Source organism: Macaca thibetana, chromosome X, assembly GCF_024542745.1.
Source record: "Macaca thibetana thibetana isolate TM-01 chromosome X, ASM2454274v1, whole genome shotgun sequence".
Taxonomy (NCBI): Eukaryota; Metazoa; Chordata; class Mammalia; order Primates; family Cercopithecidae; genus Macaca; species Macaca thibetana.
Genome location: NC_065598.1, coordinates 8,923,217 through 8,936,731, shown reverse-complemented (window position 1 = coordinate 8,936,731; position 13,515 = coordinate 8,923,217). Strand labels below are relative to the sequence as shown.

Sequence of the window (13,515 nt, the reverse complement as noted above, 5' to 3'; positions counted from 1 at the left end):
CAGTCCCATAAAATTAATCACAGTATCCTGTGACATGTAATACCCACAAGCATCTCTCCTTGTTCTCATCTGGTCTACAATAATTTCTGTCATGTACTGGACAGGGAAGATCATTCATTCTTATTTTGATGAACTTCTGAACTGAGTGCATCTCAAAAGTTAGGCTTTCTGAAGTATCCTAAGACAGATCCTTGAAAATGGCTGAAGCTGACATAGAACTACCATGTCTTGAAAATGCAAGCTGAATCTGACATTTCCTTCATAATCAAATTGGGAATTAAACCAAACCCCCTTCAAAGGTGGGGGACAAAACTGTCCCAAGTGAGAACCATTAGTTGGCTGCAACATTCCAGAGCTCAACGTTGAAAATACTGTTCCAATAAGCAAGCATCTTTTCTACCTTCATGTCTAAAGCTTCCCTTTCTCCTGAACCCAGCGCCTGTCATGCCCCATCTCAATCTCTCTGATCCCATCGGACAAGAACAAACCTAGACAAGAAAAGGAAACAGTATCCGACTTGCTCTGAACAGGGTCCTCCAGACTGTCCTGCTATTGTCAGAAGTTGGCAATTGCTGTTTTCAAGTTTATAGTTTTGAATTCTTGAGTTTTTATTAATATGGAGCTGGCATTACAGTTGTGTAGGATTCAAATGCTTGATAAGATTCTGTTGAAAAAAGAACTGAAGGCAAGGACACAAGGTTATTCCATTCCCCAAATGAACCAAACGGCAGGGACGTCAATTTCCTATTCAGGGACACCAACTCCCTATGCTTTTGGGAAATACAACCTGAAACTGTGAAGCCACCTGGACTTTTATAGCAGCTGGGAATTACCTTTGCATATTGGCACTACCGATTTTTACATGGCCGACTTTGGCGACAGTTCTCCACTCAACTTCATTTCTCATCTTTACATAGATGACAAGATAACAGGGATAACTGAAGGAGCACAAGCATCCAGGTTGAGACAGAATTACCCACAGTGCACTAGAAACTGAAATCATGACTCAGTCCTGCTGAATTTTCCTCCAGCTCTGAAAATGATTTTTTTTTTTTTTTTTTTTTTTTTTTTGAGATGGTGTCTCCCTCTGTCGCCCAGGTTGGAGTGCAGTGGCGCAATTTCGGCTCACTGGAAGCTCCACATCCCAGGTTCACGCCATTCTCCTGCCTCAGCCTCCCGAATAGCTGGGACTATAGGCGCCCACCAACATGCCTGGCTAATTTTTTGTATTTTCAGTAGAGACGGGGTTTCACCATGTTAGCCAGGATGGTCTCGATCTCCTGACCTTGTGATCTGCCCTCCTCAGCCTCCCAAAGTGCTGGGATTACAGGCGTGAGCCACCATGCCCAGCCTCTTAAAATGATTTTATGTGGTCTTGCCATATTAAAGTATATGTTGGTCAGGAACGGTAGCTCACAACTGTAATCGCAGCACTCTGGGAGGCCAATGCAGGAAGATTGTTTGAGTCCAGGTGCTCGAGACCCTCCTGGGCAACACAGCAAGACTCTATCTCTAGAAAAAAACTGAAAATTTAAAAAAAAAAAAAAAAAAGAAAGAAAGAAAAAAAAAAGCTGGGCATGCTGACCTGTGCCTGTAGGCCCAGCTACTTGGGAGGCTAAGGCAGAAGCAACACTTCAGCCCAGAAAGCCGAGGCTGCAGTGAGCTATAATCAGGGCAACAGAGCAAGACCCCATCTCTAAAGATAAATAAATAAATAAAGTATTTGTTATTACTGATTTAAGAAATAAAATGGCATCGTGTACAATGAGCTTCTTTTTGTCCAAATTCCCATCTATCAGGAAATTCAGACAAGCAGAAATGCTTGCAGCACTGAACAATACTGCACGTTCACATGGACTCGAAAGCCTAACAACAGGCAGGTCCCTAATTGCAATGAGTCAAGCTTCCCTAAAGGGGACACATGCCCTTCTCTTCTTGCTCCGACATGATGGTGCTGGGGATGCCATTTCAACAGACCTGAAGGAAGGTTTCGGCGTCTTGGAGAGCTGGCTGGGAAGGTTACCGGGCAGGAGAGAGCCTCACCTCCTCCCCACTCCCGTATTCTAGCCTGGGCAGGTGTTCAGAAAGGAAAGAGCCCTGTGCAGGCTATCTGGGGTCATAATCTCCGTTCCAGGCTCAAGGGAAACAAGCAGAGAAAACTCTCATGTTTTCTTTAAAGCATTCCGGCTACATCCACCACGATAGGAAAAATGACAAGAATTCAAGGCAGACACCCAGGTCAAGAATAAACACTGTGAGTTTTGCCGTGAGCGCTGTTTGTGCTTCTTTCACAGGATCTCCCGGGACTGGAGAACTGCCGCTCTCCCAGGAATCACTCAGAGGCGCCCAGTAGCACCCAGCGCCCTCTGACTCGATGTGGGTTTCTAAACTAAAACGCGCAACTAACTTATCCATGTTTACCAAAATACTGCTTATTTTAATCATGGGAAAACTGATACTCTAGGCACGGGTCATAAACAACTGTCACTTTATCCCAATGTTTAGTTAACATAAAACCATCATCCTTAACCAGTCTGAAAAAAACATGGCCTCCCAGACCTTGAAGCAGGGTCCATCTTCCAAACCAAATCTTCACACCTGGGAGGGAGGAGAAGGCTTGAGGCCACTCATCCAGCCCTTTAACTCTACACGGTAGAACATGCACAGGTTCTGTGACTTCGCACAACCAGGCAGACCACCTCAGGCAGGACAAAAGTCACCAAAATGCCAGGACAAGGATTATATTAGAAAACACGCCACTTCATGAGGTCACAGAAAGCGACATTATGGCCCAAAGTAAAATAGAGGTTAGCAGCTCCATAGAACCACAGACGTAGGAATTCATTTTTTTATTTCTATAACAAATGCAAAAACAACTTGATATTTTTAGCCTATTTTATATTTACGTGATTAACCCATTGGGAAAACGGCAAAGGTTCTTAATGAACATGTATCCTGTTTTTAAACTAAAGCCATGACTATAACCTTCCGATACATTTTACATATGAAGTACCTTTTGGTAGGAATGTGCAATAAAGGTGAGGGAGGGTAACATCCTCTAAAAGGACATCAGAGTCCAGGCGTGGTTGCTCACACCTGTAATTCCAGCACTTTGGGAGGCTGAGGCAGCTGGATCATCTGAGGTCAGGAGTTCAAGACCAGCCTGACCAACATAGTGAAACCCCACCTCTACTAAAAATACAAAATTAGCCGGGAGTGGTGGTGCATGCCTGTAATCCCAGGTATTTGGGAGGCTGAGGCAGGAGAATTGCTTGATCCTGGGAAGTGGAAGTTGCAGTGAGCAGAGATCATGCCACTGCACTCCAGCCTAGGCAACAAGAACGAAACTCCATCTCAAAATAACAAAAACAAAAACACGACATTAAAAAATGTCCCATTTAAACCAATGAGGCAGTAAGAACTAACTGGCATAGAACAAAGAGCAAACAGGCCGAGCGCGTTGGCTTACGCCTGTAATCCCAGCCCTCTGGGAGGTTCAGCAGGTGGGTTACCTGACGTCAGGAGTTCAAGACCAGCCTGACCAACGTGGTGAAACCCCGTCTCTACTAAAAATACAAAAAAATTAGCTGGGCGTGGTAGCACATGCCTCTAATCCCAGCTTCTCCGGAGGCTGAGGAGGAGAATTGCTTGAGCTTGTGCATCGAGATCGCGCCACTGGACTCCATCCTGGACGACATAATGAGACTCCGTCTCAAAATAAAAAAAAAAAAAGAAAAGAGAAAAAAGCATATAACATATAATTAAAAGAGTATAATTGGATTGTTTGTAACGCAAAGAATAAGTGCTTGAGGGAATGGATACCCCCATTCTCCATGATTTGATTACACATTGCACAACTGTATCAAAATAGCTAATGTACCCCATAAATATATACACCTACATATCCAGAAAAATTTAAAAATTTAAAAAGGAGCAAAGCTTTAGCAGCCTCAACAACACACCTGATTTTTTTCCACTGTGGTTTCTTAGATTAAGGCGCAAAGCTGTTCTTTTCCTTGCTTGTGATAACATCTACAGTGCAAAATGTGCTGTTCTAAGAAAAGCAGGTTGGCCAAAGCATACAAAGGCATGAAGTTCGTGTGTCATGAGAGAGAGGAGGCAAAGGTGGTGCTGGAAGAGCGGATGGATTCACCTAAGGCATTCCACCATGTGTTACATTCAGATGGGATCCCCAAGACTTCCAGAGCACAGCAGATGGGCAGGTGCCCCAGATTCGGGGGTGGGGGCGTGACTGTGGAGGAACTGTGGGAGACAGAGCCACGAACATCTCTGGGCTGAGGAGATTGTTCTCTCTCTTAATTATGATGGTGGTCACACGAATCTATGCGTGTGTCAAGACTCGTAATACACCCAAAAAGCCAAATTTAGTATATGGTAATTTAAATAATAAAATTATACAGATACAGCCCTAAAATGTAAGAGGGAAAAGATAAGGGAAAAAAGCAAGCAAACTACTAGACACCATAGTGACTGATGGTGATACCTTTCTAGACCCAATTCCCAACTTCAGAAAACAGGAAACTATAAGCATGTTAGGCTAGCTGGGCATGGTGGCTCATGCCCGTAAGCCCAGCACGTTGGGAGGCCAAGGAGGGAGGATCACCTGAGATCAGAAGTTCAAGCCCAGCCTGGCCAACATGGTGAAACCCCACCCCTACTAAAAATAAAAAAATCAGCCGGGTATGGTGGGGAGTCCCTGTAATCCCAGCTACTCAGGAGGCCAAGGCAGGAGAATCGCTTGAACCTGGGGGGTGGAGTGAGCCGAGATCGCACCACTGCACTCCAGCCTGGACTGTGAGAGAGACTTCGTCTCAAAAAAACACCAAACAAACAAACAAACAAAAAAGGCATGTTAGGCTCCAAGCATTATAATAATTCTATGTCCTTCGACTGAGTAAAGTGGCTCACACCTGTAATCGCAACACTTGGGGAGCCCTTTTCCTACTGACACTTGGAAGAGGGCCTCCACGAGGAAAACGCAGGTCCACACCCAGCTGGCTCAACCTGCTTGCTAATTTAACAGCTGCAGGAAGGGAAATGTCTCCAGACATTAGCAAATGCCCCATTCAAAAGTGGGGGACAAAACTGTCCCAAGTGAGAAGCATTAGTTGGCTGCAACATTCCAGAGCTCAACGTTGAAAATACTGTTCCAATAAGCAAGCATCTTCTCTACCTTCATTTCTAAAGCTTCCCTTTCTCCTGAACCTGCCGCCTATCATGCCCCATCTCAAATCTCTCTGATCCCATCGGCCAAGAACAAACCTACATAAGAAAAGGAAACAGTACCCGACTTCCTCTGAAAACTCAACATATTCTCTCTTCCATCTTAACTTTAAATTTGTTCAAATTCCATTTGCAACGGTTTCCAATTCACTTCTGCAACCTTCAGGCATGCAGTGGATTCTCCGTAAATATTGGATGGCGATGGCTGTGTGGGAGGGGGCCAGCTTGGGAGGCGCATCCATCTGAAGTCAGGCTCCCGCTGGCCAGGCAGGCAGCAGCGCGGCGGACTCCTTAACGGCTGTCTTTCTCCCCTGGAGATCTGAAACGCCTCTCCCCAGCCTAGGCTCTCTTTGCCCTTTAGAAACCTGTGGACTTCTTCAGCCCCTTCCCACATCCAGCTTTTCTTTTGGTTCTGGTGGGTTTCATGTTTGCCAGTCTGGCCAGCATGGTACATGTGTTCCAACCCCACAGAAAGTGAGGGCAGGAGTGGAGAGGGCAAGACCAGAGGGAAAAACTCGAGTCCAGTCTCCGGCTGACTAAAAATAGTTAAGGGGGAAAAAAGTTTATCTTTCCAACTCAAAAAAAAAAAAAAGTGTTTACAGTATGCCTTTAGTGTTGCTTCCTGGTTGAAACTGATTTTTCAATGCATGCGGCAGTGAAAGATTAACAACTTCTCGGATGTAACATACTAGGTTTTTCTGTTTTTCCTAAGGGAGGAAAAAAAGGCAAATCCAAGGCATCAGGAAAGCAGTGCGAGGATGGTCCTGCCTTGCCGGGCAGAGAAGCTGTGATGATCAGCTAAGCCAGGAGGCCCACAGGGCACTTGCTGCGGGGCAGAGCACCGGAATTTGAACGCCCTGCAGAAAACTGGGAGGGGGCCAGGCCCAGGTTCTAGCGGAGGTGTTCTCCTATCCAGCAGGAGTATATCGGAATATCTGAATTCCTGACACTTGGGACCTGCTGGAGATGGCCTCCCTGTGCAGGGACCATTTTCCCGCCTCTGTTCCTCACCTTAAAAGGTGAAAAAAAAATATTCTAACTAAGATGATGTTGTACAGAACCAGCGGTACTGATATAATTGATGGGAAAACTCCAGAAATTGAAACATTCACTTTTAAGTATGTCTACAATAAAGTTATTATTTTTGCAAACTGTCTCCTCCTTAAAACCACTGGCAGAGAGAAGTTCTCTGAGCCCAGTAAAGGGGCAAAATGCCTGGGTGGGGGAGCGAGGGTGGCAGCACTACACCACAAATCTCCATTTTTGCCCTACAGGTGTGTGTTCTATTAAGGGCTGGAATCGCCTTAAGGGCCGGTGATCCAGCGGTGAAAAACTCGTTGTTTGTATTAGTTACCCAGCTTGGTGGCTTTCCACAAGAATCTGCAGCACATTTGAGACATGACTACCCTTTAAAATAAACGCGTCATACTGAACATTCTTCTGTATTTTATTTTTCCTAATCACATCTTTTCTAGGAAAGACTTGTAAACTTTTCATAAAATCCTCAAGTGCCACTTCCGACACCAAAGCCACTGCCTGGGACCTTAGCAGGGAGGTTGCCGTCCTTCCCCCTCGCCTTCCAGGTGAAACCAGGGGCTCGGCGAATGTGTCAGGAGAGGAAAACATCCAGAAGGCAGGTCAAGTCACACATGACAATGCAAAGCAGAAACAGTCGCAAATACAATAGAGGATAGGTTTTTGTTTCTTTTCAGGTTTTGCTCCAGAACATCACTGACTGGAAAATAAACGTCAGTCCCTACCTTTGTGGAACGTCCAACGCAGCTGGCTGGGGGAACACGAGGCCTTGCAGGGAGCGAGTCCCGGCCCCGGTCTGACTGAGCACAGGCGACGCACGTGAGGTCCAGGCCCTATCCCAGCGCAGGCGGGCCTCCAGCGACCCACAGTTGTCACATATCCGGCCAGCGCTGATTCCCGAAGGCGCACTCCCCATACCCCACTCCGAGCACCGGTCCCATCCTTAGGGAAGATCCTCCTGGGTGGCAAGGCCGGGGCCCAGGATCTGCGAGACCCACCCCACCCGCCCCGCCAGAGCCCAGGAGCAGCAACAGGTCTGCGCTCTCTCCTGGCGGCGCTCTGCAGACCCTCGACCGGCCAGGGGTGTCCCCAGCCCAGCTGTGCGCTCGGGCCGGGGAGATGGGCGGAGGACTGGGGCTCCTGACTTCCTTGACAGTTTCTGCGCCTCAGAAACTGAGCAGACGCGGGGCCCGCGCCACCTCGCCCGCCGCTTGCCTCACTTCGTAAGGCTGCGCTTCCACCCGGGTCCGGGCGGGCCGGCCCGCTTCCCGGGGATGAATGGGGCTCCTCTCCCCAACAGCGGGGAAATCCCGCCACCGCCCTCCACCCGGGTCCCCCGAGCCCGCGGTGGCGCAGGTTTGCCCAGCAAGCCCCAAGATCGGCAGACAAAGGGGCACCAGAGGAAAAGCCGAGCTCTTCCATAAACTTACCGGCCACCTACCCCTCCCCAAAACAAAGGAGCCCCCCGCCGACCTCTGTCTCTCCCCGCAAGGCGCGCCGGCACTTTGGGGAGCGGCCACCTCGGGGTATTGTTCAGCCTCCTGGGAGCGCGCCGCACCCCAGTCCGAGCGCCACGGGGACAGTTGGCGACCTGCGCCTCCTGTAGTTCCAGGGGCGGGTGGAGCGTCCGGGCGCCCCGAGTCGCCGGCCAGACCCTGGAGGGTCAGCGCGGGAACCGCCTCCCCGCAGAAGTTTGCGGACCCCGCGCCCGGCCCGCCGAGCCCCGCGCACTCACCTCGCCGCGAACAGCGCAACTTGTGGCGGCGCCGCGCGCCCGGCCGCGCTCCGAACCTCCCTCCGGCCGGCAGCCTCCAAGCCCCGGCCGTGCGGCGGCCGAAGAGGGCCCGGCGCCCTGGAGCAGCCGCGCGCCGCCCCCGGGCCGCCCCCGCCCCGCCGCCGCCGAGTCCCGGAGAGGGCGCGGGCGCTGGAAAGTTTCGGTGGCGAATGGCGGCCGGAGGGCGCTGCGGCGGCGGCGCGGCGGGGGCGCTGGCGACTCCTCGCTCCCGAGCGCGGAGTGGGGCCGCTGAGCCGGGCGCGGCGGCGGAGGCGGCGGCGGCGGCGGGAGAGGGCGGAACAGCGGGAGGGACTGGCACGGGCAGTGACCTCCGCGGGGAGCGGTCGCGAGCGCGCGGACCCCAACCAGGACGACCGCCAGGGGTCCGCCCCCTCCGCCAGCCCCTCCCTCACGGCCGTGGGAGGGCACCCGGCGTCCCACCCAGCCCCGCCCCTGAGCCCCGGGGGAGCTGCGTCCCGAACCAGCCCCTCCCCCACGAGGGTAGGGACTCCGGCCCTGCCCCTCCCCCGCGGCTCCTAGAGGGGACCCGCGTCCCAACCCAGCCCCTGCCCCACGGTCGGGGGACCAGCGTCCCTACCAAGCCCGCCCCGCTCCCCAACGCCTAGGGTGGGTGAGGGGAACTCAAGCCTTTCCCGAGTTGCTCCGGTCCCGGTCCCTTCCCCGTGGCCTCCGTGGGACTGAGAGGACCCCAGGGCTACCCCCATCACATCCCAAACCCAGCCTTTCCACGACTGCCTCGAGGGGACGGGAACCTCGGCCACCCCCTCTGTTTCTGGGGGGCAGGGGAACCTCGGTCCCTGCTAAAGTGTTACCCTCCCCCACCCCAATAAGGAAGCCACCCAGCTGCCCCAAGAGAACCCCCTGCCACCTGCCCGATGGTGAATCTCCCTCAAAATAATCGCCCTCTTAGAAGACACCCCAGTAGTCTTTACCCCACCTCAAAAAGTGGGGGCTCCGGCGGAGCCTCGACCTTTGCAAAACACCTCCCAGGAAGAGCCAGAAACGCTTAGGGACAAACTCAGACGCACAAGCATAGGCGCCAGGAGCTCGGGTGTGGGGGCTGAGGAGGTTAGGGGGACCTGGGCCCTCGGGCCTCAGCACTCCCACCCCAACCCCCAGGCTTCAGCCCTCTGGGCCTTGCAAAGTGCTTAATGTTGCAATGGCTTACACGGCCTGGCCCCGGTGCACTTAAGTCCCCAGCGCTCCTTCCTCCCCTCCACGTAGGCTACTCCCCACTACTCGCGGCCTTAATTCAGTTAAACAGATCTCCACTCCCCCTCCCCAGCACCTCTGGGGTCAGCCTTGTTGAATATTTTTCAAATATTCTTGCCCCTTCCTTTACTATATAATGAGCTTCGTGCTAAGAGTCCGGTGCACTCAGCAATCTAAACTATAACCTTACTTGCTCTTCCTCGAACACTAGACCATTTGTTGTTCTGGTTGTGGGGGGAGGGGGACCCGAGGTGAGGTTTTTGTTTTTGTTTTTGTTTTTCTGAGACGGAGTCTCGGAGTCTCGCTCAGTTGCCCAAGCTGGGGTGCTGTGGCACGATATCGACTCACTGCAACCTCCACCTACCTCCCTGGTTCAAGCAATTCCCCTGCCTCAGCCTCCGGGGTAGCTGGGATTACAGGCGCACGCCACCACGCCCAGCTAATTTTTTTGTATTTTTAGTAGTTTTAGTTTCACCATATTGGCCAGACTGGTCTCGAACTCCTGACCTCAGGCAATCCGCCGGCCTCGGCCTCCCAAAGTGCTGGGATTACAGGCGTGAGCCACCGCGCCCGGCCGGAGGTGAGTTTTTAAGAGGCCGGTCCTCCATCAAAAAGGCGGACCTCAAAATTACCCTGCAAAATATTGCCGTAAAACGTCAATGATGCAAAATGACTGTTGCTACACCATCATTAGAGGACATCAATAAAAAAATACACACTTACACAGTCTCCATAATTGTGAATCAGCAGAATAGATTGTGTCTTATTACGTATCAGTTGCCATTCAAGGCCCCCCAGAAGGACTTGGTGGGGCCTTCCCTTGAGCCTGCCCTTCGTTGCTCCCGGGCTCCCTGGGCTTGTGCAGACTGATGCTGAGTATTACATGCAATCGAAAAACGAAGGGTGCAATAGAAAACCCGAGCGAAAGAGCTCATGATGCAACCCTGCCCTGGCTACACGTGCTTCCCTTCCCCCACCGCCTGCTGGTGGGAGCGCTGCGTTTTTTCCGCCTGTAGGGTCACATTGTGGTTGATTGATTCTCCTTTCGCCTTGCTCAGTCATTCAGATTTGGAAAGTAAATAACAAGTTGACATCATTACAGCTCTGGGCTTTACGCGGACGCAGCCCTCGGCTACCGCACACTCTGGAGTAGCTGCGCAGCCAACCGGCCTCCTAGCTTGCCAGACCTGCTTGTGGTTAGCAACTGGAAATTCCAAGCTAAACTTGGTTAAAAGGCCTCTTTGTGTGTTTTGATCACTTGGCAGATGCCAATCTTTTAAAGTATGGGAAAGTGGTGGAAATCATCACTCTCAAACTGGAGCACTGTGTGGCCAGGATTTATAGCTGATCTCCTGTAACTGACAAAGCAAAAGAGCTCAGAATTCATCTTGACTGGTTGGTAATAGCCCAATAATCCCACCGGCCTTATTACCCGTAAAGAGTCAATATCTTTTATCATAGATTCACAGGGCCCCAAAGGACACTGTAAGACCTAAGACAGGAAGAGAGACCGCCTACATTTATCATGAACTCACCAAAATTCCTCTTTTTGAAATGCTAGATGGGCTGTAGGTAGGTGATAATTAGACTCTGTTATTTAATCTGTTTCAACGATTTTTCAAATGTGCAGTCCTATAAGGTGGGAGAAAACAAGGAAATAAAGTAGAGCCGGAAGGAGCTAGTGTATTCTGAGAAAGCTGAAGGATAACAGGGCGAGGGGTCCACAATGATGTACACAGATACCCACTGCACTAGCCATGTGCGTGTGTGCGTGTGTGTGTGTGTGTGTTGCAAACACTTATTTTCAGTTATTGACTGGAGGGAGGGGAAAACAAGAATCTGCTTGCAACAAATACCACCAGCATTCCCCATATACAGTACCTAAAATTTTAATTAAAAGGCAGTAGGAATTCACACAAATATACTCAACTAATCTTTCACAAAGGAGCAAAGGCAATTCATCCTTTTTAACAAGTGGTGCTGGAACAACTGGACACCCATATGCAAAAAAAAAAAAAAATTCTAGACATAGGCTTTATATCTTTCACAAAAATTAACTTAAAATAGAACATACTCCCTAACATAAAAGGTAAAACTATAAAAACTCTTAGAAGATAACATAGGAGAAAATCTAGATGACCTTGGGTTTGGCAATGACTGTGTAGCTAGAACACCAAAAGCATGATGCATAAAAGAAAAAAAACAGTAAGTTGGGCATCACTAAAATTTGAAAAGTCTACAAAAGACACTGTTAAGAGAATGAGAAGACAAGTCACAGAATGGGAGAAAATATTTGCAAATTCCATATCTGATTAAGGATTGTATTTAAAATATGCAGGCCAGCTTAGTGGCTCACACCTGTAAAACTCTGCTTGAGGCCAAGAGTTGGAGGCTGTTGTGAGCTGTGATCTCACCACTGCACTCCAGCCTGGGCAACAGAGAAGAACTTGTCTCTAATTTTTTCAAGTGTGTGTGTGTGTGTGTATATGTGTGTATGTGTGTGTACATATATATGTACATATGTGTATATGTGTGTGTGTATATATATATAATTCTTAAAACTCCACGATGAGAAAATAAACAACTGAATCAAAGAGCAAACAATCAGAAAAAAATCTCATCAAAGAGATATACAGATGGCAAATAAGCATACGAAAAGATGCTGAACATCATATATCATTAGGGAATTGCAAATTAAAATAACAATGAGCTACTACTACATACATTAGAATGGCTAAAATTCAGAAAACTGACAATCCCAGATGCTGACAGGATACAGAACAACAGGAACTCTCATTTGTTGCTATTGGGAATGCACAATTGTACAGCTACTTCAGAAGACAGTTCAGCAATTTCCTACAAAGCCAAACATAGTCTTACCGTACGGTCAGCAGTTGTGCTCCTAGGTATTTACCCAACTAAGTTGAAAACTTACATCCTCCAAAAACCTGCATGCAGAGGTTTATGGCACCTTTACTCATAATCACCAAACACTGGAAGCGACCAAAGTATCCTTCAATAGGCGAATGGACAAACAAACTGTGGCTCACCCACATAGTGGAATATTACTCAGCACTACAAAGAAATGGCCTATCAAACCCCCAAAACACACAAGGGAACCTTAAATGCCTATTGCTAAGTGAAAGAAGCCAGTCTGAAAAGGCCATATACTGTATGATTCCAACCATATGACATTCTGGAAACGGCGAAACAGGTAAGACGATAATAAGATCAGTGGTTGCCAGGGGTTCAAGGAGGAGGAAGGGATGAATGGGTGGAACACAGTGGATTTTTACAGTGGTGAAACTACTCTGCGTAATACTGTGATGGTGGATACACGTTATTATACATATAAGTGTGTGTGTATATATACATTGGTCAAAATTCACAGAATGTACAACACAAAGAGGAAACCCTCACGTAACTATGGACTTTAATTAATAATAATGGATCAACACTGGCTCCTGAGTCACTACAAATGTACCACACTAACTTAAGATGTTAATAACACTGGAAGCTGGGGAAAGAAACACTGTAAGTCTGCACTATCAGCTCAGTTGTTCTGCAAATCTAAAGTTCTTCTAAAAAAATAGTCTATTAATAATTTTTTTGAAAAAAGAAACACAGGCCAAATGCTGTGGCTCACACCTGTAATCCTAGCATTTTAGAAGGCTGAGGCAGGAGAATCACTTGAGCCCAGGAGTTCAAGACCAGCTTGGGCAACATAGTGAGACCCCATCTCTCCAAAAAAAAAAATTAGCTGGATATGGTGATCTAAGCCTGTAGTCCCAGCTACTTACTTGGGAGGCTGAGGCAGGAGGATCAGTTGAGCCCAGGAGTTCAAGGCTGCAGTGAGCTGTAACTGTGCCACTGCACTCCAGCCTAGGTGACAGAGCAAGACTCTGTCTCTTAAAAAAATAATAATAATAATAAATAAAAAATAAAAACAAACAAAAAGGAAAGAAAGAAAAAGAAAGAAAAGAAAAGAAAAGAAAGAAAAGAAAAGAAAAGAAAGAAAAGAAAAGGGCAAAAGAAAAAAAGACAGGCGGGAGAGATATTAAACTTCTCATGACCTACTGCCTGGTTTTCACTGACTCTAGTGTCTAACCTCCCCCAGGCCCATCTAATTTTCAAAGACTCTTGACACATGGGCCAATACCTTCCATGACTGGCGCAGTCAGAAATCCCTGATCTTCCAAGGATTGACCCAAATTCCTGGGATCCACTTG

The 13,515-nt window shown here is 48.8% G+C and overlaps 1 protein-coding gene across 3 annotated transcripts in view; it reads right to left on the bottom strand.

The window, feature by feature from the left end:
• TBL1X (transducin beta like 1 X-linked) overlaps positions 1 to 10,176 on the bottom strand; it is a 258,194-nt gene extending 248,018 nt beyond the window's left edge. Inside the window, exon 1 of one of the 3 annotated variants that reach the window (XM_050776585.1) lies at positions 10,010 to 10,176. The gene's annotated coding sequence lies outside the window, so the exon portion shown is untranslated. Of the gene's footprint in view, positions 1 to 8,014; positions 8,467 to 10,009 lie in introns of those variants that run through there. The other 2 variants (XM_050776584.1, XM_050776589.1) reach the window with 2 other exon arrangements.
• Positions 10,177 to 13,515: the final 3,339 nt, after the last annotated feature.